The sequence below is a fragment of the Pteronotus mesoamericanus genome, unplaced genomic scaffold (genome assembly GCF_021234165.1).
Source record: "Pteronotus mesoamericanus isolate MK-2021 breed Mesoamerican mustached bat unplaced genomic scaffold, CSHL_Meso_final contig_2, whole genome shotgun sequence".
Taxonomy (NCBI): Eukaryota; Metazoa; Chordata; class Mammalia; order Chiroptera; family Mormoopidae; genus Pteronotus; species Pteronotus mesoamericanus.
The window spans coordinates 8,378,575-8,389,321 of NW_026555084.1; the positions used below are offsets into that span (position 1 = coordinate 8,378,575).

Sequence of the window (10,747 nt, forward strand, 5' to 3'; positions counted from 1 at the left end):
AGTTGTCACTCCTCTGCAAAAGGTCAGCTCCAGGGGCTCCGTGGAGCTCTGAATCACCTGACTCTGAGTCCTACCTGGTCTTTGTCATCCCTGACCTACCGACACCTTCTCTAAGGAAGTCTGCCTCCCAAGGCAAGAGGAAGGTCTCCTTTCCTGTCTGCCCAGCCCTGCTCCCTCGGGCCTCATCAAAGCTGACCGACGTCGGGACTCACCCCTTTCAGGGTTCCTGTGCTTCCTGCTTCCAGCGGGTGCTAATGGGTTAATCGGAGACACTAATGGAACTGACAGGAACTCAGCCTTAGCTTCCTAATGGGTTGCCCATCTGCCCCTCCTGTAACTCAATGCCTTCACCCTGGTAAAAGGCACCTGGGGATTTCCTGTCGGCTCCAATCTGCTGGTTACTGACATCTTCAAAGGCAGAAGGCTGGAGAGGCCAGGAGGTGGACTGACAGGAGTGGGGACAGGGTGGGAGGGGCGCTGAACCAGCAGCCAGGACACCTGGGCTCTCGTCCCAGCTCTGCCACCGGCTTGCTGTGTGAGCTTGCACAAACCCATGCCTTTCCCCAGGCCTCAGTTTCCTCGTTGGTCACATTAGGCTGGTCTGCCATCAAGGCCCCACTGGAACTAACGTTCTGGAATGATCAAATCCTGTCCCTTTTGCAACTGCAGGGTGAATGTCTTTTCAACACCCTTCACTGTCCCAAAGCTATTGAGCACCTATGATGCGCCAGTCTGTGCCAGGTCCTGTGGGCCGGCAGGGGGTGTGCATGTGCAAATGAGGCACAGACCCTACCTCAGGGGCCCCCAGGCTCTGTGCCACCCCTATGGCGTTTTTCTTGCCAAGACATGGAGGAGAGCAAGAGGCCTCCACGCTGACCGAGGACCTCCCATGTGCCAGGCTGAGGATACGGAGAAAACACAGAGAGCTGCAGATCCTTCAGGCCTTATGGTGTTCTGACTGGACCATGTACTCTGCCCCCCGGCCTTTGCACAAGCCATTCCCTAAGCCAGGAGTCATCTTACCGCCTCTGCTCTTACCTGGTCTACCTCAATTTATTTTTCAGGCCTTGACTTCATTCATTTGTTTACACTTTCATTCGACCCACTCTTATAGAGCACTTACCATGTGCCAAGCTGTGCCAACAGCTTGGGATCCAGGAGTCAATAAGACACATTCTGTCTCTGGCCCCTGGGAGCGTACAGATTCTTATGGAGGAGACAGTCAAGTAAACAATGCCACCAATAATAATAATTCGAGGTGAACGCGGGAAGGACAGAAATAAGGGCTGAGGCAGGAGGTGGGGTGGCGGCATCCTGGAAGAGGCAACAGCCTGTGCATAGCTCAGTGGCAGGAGAGAAAAGGGCTGGTGAGAAGAGTGGACAGACCAGCGTGGCCGGAGCACAGGGTGAGGGGCCGGAGCAGGCCAGCCTAGCGGTCCCTCCTCAGGAAGCCAGGGTCTCTCCCCCGTGTTTGGGGAGGTGCTGCCCCTTTCCTTCCCTATCTTGGCACCTGCCACACTGGATTGTCACTGTCTGTTCATTTCTCCGATTCCCTAACCAGGCCGTGAGATCCTAAGGACAGAGGCCATGTCTTGTACGTGTCGTGCCCTCTATTCTTGACTCACTGCATCAAGCAAGGCACGTATCGCTGTAAGAGCTGCCAAACGCGGTCTCTCCAGTCTGCCCCACCTCAGTAAACAGCGGCATCGTTCGTCGGGCAGCTCCGACGAAACACCCAGCAGTCATCGCGGACACCTTGACTTCGATTTCCCTCCTCCCGTGTATCCAGGAGAAGACCTGTCCCCTCCACCTCTCAAACCATCCCTCACTGCCATGGCCACCTCCCTCGCCTGCGCCACCCGGGGTGCCACTCGGCTGCTTCCTCTTCTGCTCCACCCCCGCCCCGCCCCCCGCAGTACCACTCCCCTGCTTCAGAGGTTGGCAACTAATCCTTTTTTTTTTTTTTTCCAACTGTGCAGACTGAAAGGCAAAAGAAAAACAAAGGCACAGTCACTTCCCACTGTGCTTAAAATAAAATCTTTATCTGGGCCGCAAGTCCTTGCTGATTTGGCCTTGTCCAGGTCTCCAAGTGCATCTCAGACACTTTCCCCTTCACTCTTACAGCGACAGTGCTCTCTCCCTCCCTCTTATTTTTTTGATTCGTACACATTCCAAGGCTTATTCCTGCCTCAGGATGCTGCCTCTGCCTCAAAGGCTGCTTCCCCAGGTTTTCTCCTGACTGTGTCCTCCTCGCCCAGACCCACTCCAGTGTCCTGTCCTTGGAGGGAACTTGCATGCCCACCCACCCTCCCCATCACTAACTGCCATTACTCCCCGTCCTATGCTCTGTTAGCGCTACCTGATATTGCCTTGTTTGTTCCTTCAGTTACGTGTTTATTGCCAGCTTTCCCTCTCAAAGAAGGGGAAGTGCGTGGGAGCCGGGACCTCACCTGCCTCTCTCACAGCTGTAGCCCTGGGAGCTGGCACAGCCTAGGCCCTCAGTTATGTGTGGCCGAAGGAAAACAATGTATTGATCTCTTTTACATGCCAGGCACCTGGGGCTTTCCTGTCGGCTCCCATCTGCTGCTTGCTGACATCAAAGGCCGAAGGCTGGAGAGGCCAGGAGGTGGACTGACAGGAGTGGGGACAGGGTGGGAGAGGCGCTGAACCAGCAGCCAGGACACCTGGGCTCTCGTCCCAGCTCTGCCACCGGCTTGCTGTGTGAGCTTGCACAAACCCATGCCCCTCTCAGCGCCTCAGTTTCCTCATTTGTAACCTGTATTATCTAAGTAGTACTTAAATGTGTTATCTGACTGAACCTCGCAGCGGCAACCCTGAGAGAGGAGCTGCAGCTTAGAGGGGTGATGTGCCCTGCACAAGGTCACCCAGCTGGAAAGCCACCGAAGCCGGCATTCAAACCAGCTGGCCCTCCCAGGACCACACGCGCAATTGCAACAAAGTGCTGAACCCCTCAGCAAACCCTCATTTTGCATGAATGAATGAATGAGTGAATGGGCAGATTATAAACACCTGGACTCAGTGGCTTGGCTGAATGACAGATTCCCAACTTTAAAAAGTCTGCCTTCATCGCCTTGTATGTCTGTCGCGAAGTGGAAAAAGGAAGGAGCATTCTCACTGACTGAGGGACCGTTGTGTGCCAGGTACTGTACCAGTGGCCCATGCGGTTATTTCCTCTGCTCCGAGCGCGACCACATCAGCCCAGTGGGCAGTGGGGGACCCCCGGGACCATCCTGGTAGCTGTGGGCTCTCCCCCAGGGGGCTCTGCTATCTGGTGAGAGAGTGTCTCTGGCTGGCTGCCCACCCGCTTGCCAGCCAGAGCTTCTTAGCTCATCAATCACACCACTGCACTCTGCCAGGCTGTGTCTCAGAGGAAGACGAGTCGGCTGAAGATGGAATGGGCCAGGCTCAGGAGGGAATCGAAGACACTGGGAGGGGAGGGAAGGCCCAGAAAGACAGCTGTGGACTGGATCGATGCCCCCTCCACCAAGGAGAGTCGATCGGAGGAGGAAGCAGGGTTCTCAGTGGAGAAGCAGCGGTGTGAGGAGGAGAGGTGGAGACAATGGCTGGTGTGGGCAGGGCTGCGTTCCCTCTGCAACCGAACCTCAGTCTCCCCCTGCGTCCTGGCTGCTCTGGCCACCCCAGGGAGCAGCCTGACAGCGCTGGGGGGCCCACAGCTTCTGGCAGCAGATTCATCACGCACTCAGCTGCCCTCCAGCAGAGCTCAGCTTCCTGTGGCCTGGCTTCCCATCACCCTGCCTCCCCATCACCACAGGCGGGGGCGGGCGGGGGCGGGGGGGGGGTAGTGGGAGAGGCTGGGGCATCTGCGTCTTCACACTCCCTCTCCTTTCTCAGATCCGAGCCTCTCGGGATTGGAATGTGAGCTGTCTCCCCAGAGAGGTTCTACTGGAAGTCAAGATGTCTGCGCCAAAGCCTCCTTGGAGATTTTCTAGCCCAGAGAGGCAAATTGGCCGCTTTTGTTTTGCTTTTCAGTCTGGGGGGGGAAAAAAAGATTGCTCCTCAGCCTTTTGGCTAAGATGAAGTATAGGAAAAAAAGAAAAGAAAAGAAAGAAAAGGATCAGTTGCCAACATTAGAACAGGAATAGTTTGCACATAAAAATCTGGTTTCTGGCTTCCCTTTAGAAATCCAAAGATCTGCCCATTCTGAGCTGGCTTTCCCAGAGCTCGGTGGAGGCTGCTCCAGATGGGCCACCACACCTGCCTCAGCCCTCGGTGTCATGGCACAGGCCCCAGTGGGCCTTTTTTTTTTTTTTAATTGTCACCCAAGGACATTTTTCCATTACCTTTAAAGAGAGAGGAAGGAAAAGAGAGGAACAACGATGTGACAGAGGATCATTAATTGGTTGCCTCCTGTACGCACTCAGACCAGGGATCATCCATGCCCAGATTGGGAATCAAACACACACCTAGGTATGTGCCCTGACAGAGAACTGAACCCACGACCTTTCAGTTATGGGATGACGGTCCAACCAACTGGGCCACAATGGCTAGTGCGACCCTCTGGCCTTTGAGTTTTCTGCCCTCACTTGTTCCAGAACCCTCCCTGCGGAAACCGAGGCCCAGAGTGAGTACAGAATGAGAAAGGGTCCCAACCGTGACAATTGGCCTGGGACTGAGAGGCATCCTGGTTTCATACGCCAAGGGTGTCTCTTTAAGAGCTGTGTGATCTTGGGCAAGTAACCAAAGACGCCCTTAGGACTTCAGTTTTCTCATCTGTGAAATGGACTTAATGGCCGTGTCCCTTGTGAGGAATAAAGCAGATGCTGCACATTTAACATTTAGCACCATCAGGAAGATACTCTTAATTCTGGGTAGGTAACACATGATAATATATATTTTCCACTTAATAGTCACACACATACATACACATACACACAAAACTACCCCAAAACGTAATGGCTTAAAACAACGTCTTATTGTCTCCTGCACTTTTGCATGTCGACTTTGTTTACACAGGTGGTTCTCACCAGGCACACCTGGCGGTGTTGCGGTCAGGTGACAGGGGAAGGTACAGTCATTTGTGTGCTCGACGGGGGCTGAAATTCCAAGATGGCTCAATCCCATGGCTGGCATGTGACGTTAGCTGTCAGCTGGGGCTCACAGGGGACCGAGGATGACAGTGCCTACGCGGGGCTACTCAATGTGGCTTGGACTTCTCCCAGCCACCAGGTCTGAGAGCAAGCGTCCCAGAGCAAGAGGTCCAAGAAAAGAGATGTAGCTGTATGACTTTTTTGAAAGAGAGAGAGAGAACCATTGATTTGTTGTTCCATTTAGTTATGCATTCATTGGTTGATTCTTGTATGTGCCCTAACTGGGGATCGAACCTGCAACCTTGGCCTATCAGGACGACGCTCTAACCAACTGAGCTACCCAGCCAGGGCCTGTATGACCTTTTATGACTGCCAAAAAGGTCACATAGTAACATTTGCATCATTCTTTATTGATCTAAGCAAATGCAGACCTGCTCTGATGAAACAGGAGGGGACAGAAACTCACCTTTCAAAGAATGTGGGCCAACGTTTTAAAACTGAAAAATAAGTCTCCCTTCCACCCCATTTCCCTAGGGCTGAATTATCCTCCTGGAAGCAGCCACTACTAACCAATTTCCTGTGTGCGGTCCCAGGGGTGAGATTGTACATATACAGATATCCCTTCCCTCACAGCTGTCCCCACACTATTCCACACAGGATCAAAATGGATTCTGAGGGCCTCTTGGACGAACCATTTGCCACTCAATGCCTGTTGTTTGCTCTCGGAAATAAAATGCAGGAATCAAAGGTTCCAATCATGCTGCCTCCCTGGCTTTCTGGACCGTCCCTACCAGAACTAAGGAACATAGATCTGGATAGCAAGAGATGCTTGTGTAACTATACATAAAGCACCTCTTCCACCCAAAAATGTGAGCATGCTGGACACACTGTTCTATCCCTTGCATTTTTCACTTCATTTATCTTGAAGATCAGCCTGTTTCAGCACATACAGATGGGTCTCATTCCTTGGAAGAGCACAGAGCATTCCATTGTTTAAATACATCATAATTTGCTTAGTCAAACCACCTCCTATTGCCCACTTGTTTTGTTTTTTTCCAGACTCTTGCTAATTACAATGCACACTGCAGTGCACAGCCTTGTCCAGAAGTCTTTGTGCCCTTGTGTAAGGTTATCTGTGTGATAAATTCCTAGAGGCAGAATTCTAGATCAAAGGGTTCCCAAGACCATCTCTACTACACCCTGGCAGGACAGGTTCAGACGCCACATCTTCTCTTGTGTTCTGGCCTGGATCTAGCCCTTGCTTAGGATGTCACCTTTGGGACCCCACTGCTTCCAGGGCAGCAGGCGGCAGCTGCTTCCCAGTGACTCGCTGAGGTCATATAGGGGCCCATAGGCGAGAGGAGATTGAGGGGACTCGCAGGCACAGAGATGGCAACAGGAGGGTGTGGGGAGCTGGGAGGCACCTCGCCCCACTCATTTGCTTCCGAATTTTTAGCAGCAGTTGTATCTGTTTCTCTCAGACCCCAAAGCAGTTGCTGAGAAGCTTCAGGCTGCTCCCACTCGCTTTAAAGAGAAAAACAGAGCTTGCTTCTTGTGGCAGATCTGCACCAAGCTGTGCAGAGCTGTCTGTAGAAGCTTCCAAGTGGGCAGAGGCCAAGAGGGGGAGGCGCCATGGGGAGCCCCAGTTGCCCTTCCCTGCTTTTCAGGTATCGCGGGCTGCCTGTAGCTGCTGGGTTCTACTCCTGTGCTGGACACAGCATTGGACCAGGAGTCAGGGACCTACCTTCTGGCCCCTGCAGCATGTGTCTTCCACTCCCATGAATCGCGCCGTTGCCCCTGTGTGCCCTGCATTTCGACGAGGACACTGTATAGCACAGTGGGTTTGCAGGTCATTTACCTTGTTGCCCTTAGATCCATTTCCTGCCCTTCCCCTGCTGGGCCCAGCATCTAGGGGACTGAACTACATTTCCCAGATGCCCCTGCCCACTGGCTTCCTATTATATTTGGCCAATGGGAGGTACTGGCAGATTAGAGAACAGGGTGAGGAGAAGACAGGATGTAGCACCACCCACACAGGCACCAACTCTTCTGCAGTCTCTGGCAGTGACTCCAGAGGATGGCTCTTCCTCCAGGGTCTAGCTCCCACCAGGTGGCCATGGCTCTTGGGCTGCAGTGCCACTGACCCCTCCCTTTGTCCCTTCAGCCCTGGGGAAATAGTGATTTTCTAGTTGTTAATCTCCAGGTTGGCCCCCCACCCCTTGCCTGGTTTTCGTCTCTTCTAGCTCTTCTCTAGCTGGATGCCCATATGAAATTCCTTCTCTTGAACTCTCTGGTGTAGATTTTGTGTTCCTGCCTGGACCATACTGATGTGGGTGACAATGTGGACTCAGGTCAGACTGCCTGGATGCAAATCCCAGCACTACCGCTTACTATTGTAAGACCCTGGGCAAGTTACTAACCTCTCTGAGCCTCAGTTCCTTTGTCTGTAAAATGGGAATAGTAGCACCTACCTCCTTGGCTTATCTGGAAGGTTAATTGGATTAATAGTTTGTAGAGTGCTTAAAGCAATGCCTGGAACATATTAAGTACGATATTAATATTAGGGTTTTTTTTTTTTCTGTTTAGTTTTTGCAACTTCTACGAGAAACAGGGGTTGTTACTATCCTGATTTTTACAGAAAAGGAAACGAAAGCCCAGAGAGATAAAGTGACTGAAGCCACCCAGCAACGAGACTCAGATTGGGTCAGTAGGACTCTGTTCTGTGCCTGCTCTACCCCACAGCCAATCAAGTCACAGGCAGGGAGCAGGCTGGGGACCTCGGTGGGGCTGCTGCAGCTTCCACACTGGCTGGTGGGCACTGGGTAGCTTGGCCTGCCTGTCCTCGTATCCCTTTCCCCAACCCAGCCCACCCTTGCAATCGGGCAGCCAAAGCAGCCAGCAGGCTGCTCCCCAGTTTAGGAGGAAAGGGGTGGGAGTGGTTTCTGGGAGGGAAAAAGGTGGTGGGGGAGGAGCATAATTCCACCTTTGCCTTTTTCGTTGGAGTCACTGTTCATCGAGCTCTTCCCGTGGCGGCAGATACTGTCCTCAGGACTTCATAAGCCAAGTGACTTGTAGCTGCCTGTAAAAAAAAAAAAAAAAAAAAAAAAAGGCATCCAACTAATTGGCTTAGAAAAAAATGCAAATGAATTGGGAATTGGCTCATGGAACTGGGAAGCCCAGGAGTAGATTTGGCTTTGAGAGGCATGGTGATACCACCATCATCATCATCATCATTATCATCAACATCTTGGTTCTATTTCCTTATAAGAAATGACTTAATCCACAGACAGATGATGGGCTTTCTCCAAACTTGTATTTTTCCAGCTCCGTAACTGCAAGGAGGAAAGGTCCTTTCCCAAGGCAGGTTCTGGTTGGCCTGCAAGGAGTCTTGAGCTCATCCTAGAGACCAATCATTGTTGCCAAGAAGGGGACATCATGCTTGTCCGGGCATGGTCAGTGTCCCATCCCTGTGGCCAGGAAGAGGCCCCAGATCTGTGACTGAAAGCCTCAACAGAGCACATAGAATGGTGTGGATCCCAAAGAAAGGAATGCTATGAAGACGATAGAGAAAGAAAAAGTATAGGAATGACATGACTCTCGCCATATATGCATTACTCTATTTAGTCTGTATTACTATTGGCTTCATTTTGCAGAGGAGGAGACGGATGGAGAGGCTGAATAAGAAAGGTCACACTTAAGGGCCCAGCCAGGATTAGGACCCAGGATTGTCTGACTCCAAAAATACCTACTTTTCCCCGTGGCCATGTCTGTCCTCCCAGGCCCTATAGAGCTCAAGGACACGTTCAGAGAAGGGGGACTCTGGGAGGAATCAGGAGTGGGGAAAAAAGAGGAAGACTTTACCCTGGGACCCGGCTTTGCTGGCCTGCAGCCATTTCCAGTCAGAAGGGCCAAGGTTTCTGTGTGAGCGAGGAGCTCACCAATATATTGTGCTCAAGGGCTCTGCCTTACCCCCGGATTCCAGACCCCAGCTGGGGATCCTCCAGCCTGTATTCCCATCTGGGAGCATGAGTCAGGCTTCTCCCTGGCCTCGGGTGCAGTGCTGAGCTGTGTTGCTTGCTCTCTGGGTTTTTGTGCACACAGGAAACAGTCCTCCTCAAAGCCAGCTTGCCAAACAGTGGCCCAGCCACCCTGTTCCCTTACAGGGGTCCCTGTACCTCTCCCCAGCCAGTTCTCTGACAGGACACAGCCTCCCTCATCACCTGGAGTTTGCCTCTCCTTTTGCCTGCCTGGAAGGCATTTCCTCTGCTCTCTGTCCGGCTGAGTCCTCCTCCCGTGGAACCCAGCTCAGGGGTCACTCCCTTCAGGAAGCTCCTGAGACATCCCACTGCCTTCCCCTGGTCCACAGACCCCCTTTCTCTGCTCATTTCTAGCAGATCACTAATCGCACTCTTTTTACTGGTCTCTCTTCCTCACCGGACCCTGAGAACTTCGTTTCTGAACGCAGCTGGCGCTCCATAACTGTGTGGAATGAACGAACCAACGAACGGGGGGGCGCCCTGGGGCCTGGCGCGCTCCCTCTTGCAGACTGAGGCGCTGGCCCGGGCCACCTAGGGGGTCTGTTGGGGATGCAGGCAGGACAGGAATACAGCCAGGACTGCGAGGCTACTCGGGCAAATGCCTGTGATTTCAGAGGCTCTTCTATGCCCTATAAAAATTAAAGTGGAATTTAGTTCCTAGGTAAATTATACAGCAAATCATAGACTCGTGTGGAATATTGGAGTCATGGAAGCTGATGTCAGGGGGCGATTTTTTCCCTTATAAAACTGATGTCGAGAAGGAAAAGCTTTCCTCTGTTCTGTTAGGTTCTGTTAATTGGGGGGCCTTTGGATTAAACTAACAACAGACAGATTAACAAGAAAAGAAAGAGAGAGAGACAGACTTAATTACATACATAGAGGAGTTTACAGAAAAATGTGACTCAATATGGTGGTTAGAACTGGGGCTTTACATACCATATTAAAAGGGGAAGGGGAGGAGGGAGAAGGGCATTTGCAAGAAAACAAATGACTTTTATGAAAGATAATTGGCCCTTAGGAGAATAGATGGGAGATACCATAGTTTTATGACAATGTCTGTTAATTTTTTTCAAAGCGTTTTAATTTTTTTTTAAGTTTTTGTATTGTTGTTCAATTATAGCTGTTCCTATTTCCCCCGCATTCCTCTCCCCTGCCCTACCCACCCCCCAGCTTCCACTTTCAAAAAAATACAGAACGCTTCACAGACCCGCGTGTCGTCCGTGCGCCGGGGCCACGCCACCCTTCTCTGGGTCGCTCCTGTCTCAGCGTGAGTGCTGCCGAAGCGAGCACCGCGTCTGCTTGTGCGGGCGTGGCGCCCCTGGTCTCCAGTCAGCCTTCGCTGGCTGCTACCCGTGAGGGCCTTTATGACAGCTGAGTTCTCTGGGCAGTCTGTGCTTTTAGGCAGACAAGAGATATTAGGAAATCGAATGCCTTCTGCTCAAAATAATTTTTATGCCATGTGGCATATTCTGGACCCCCTCACCAAAAAGTCCACGGATTTAATACTTCCTCAGTTAAAGCTGGATCCAGGGCCTCCAACCATTTCATCAAGTCTCGGGTCTCTCTCTCTCATGCACATCAATGAGTGGGTCAATCGGTTCCCCTCTCTCTCCCTCTCTGTTCCTCTCTCCCCTTCTCCAT

At 52.0% G+C, this 10,747-nt stretch overlaps 1 non-coding gene across 1 annotated transcript; it reads right to left on the minus strand.

The window, feature by feature from the left end:
• Window positions 1-10,289: 10,289 nt before the first annotated feature.
• On the minus strand, window positions 10,290-10,396 carry LOC129066798 (U6 spliceosomal RNA). Its single transcript, XR_008528733.1, has one exon. It is a non-coding gene; the product is annotated as a U6 spliceosomal RNA (small nuclear RNA).
• Between the last annotated feature and the right edge of the window lie 351 nt (window positions 10,397-10,747).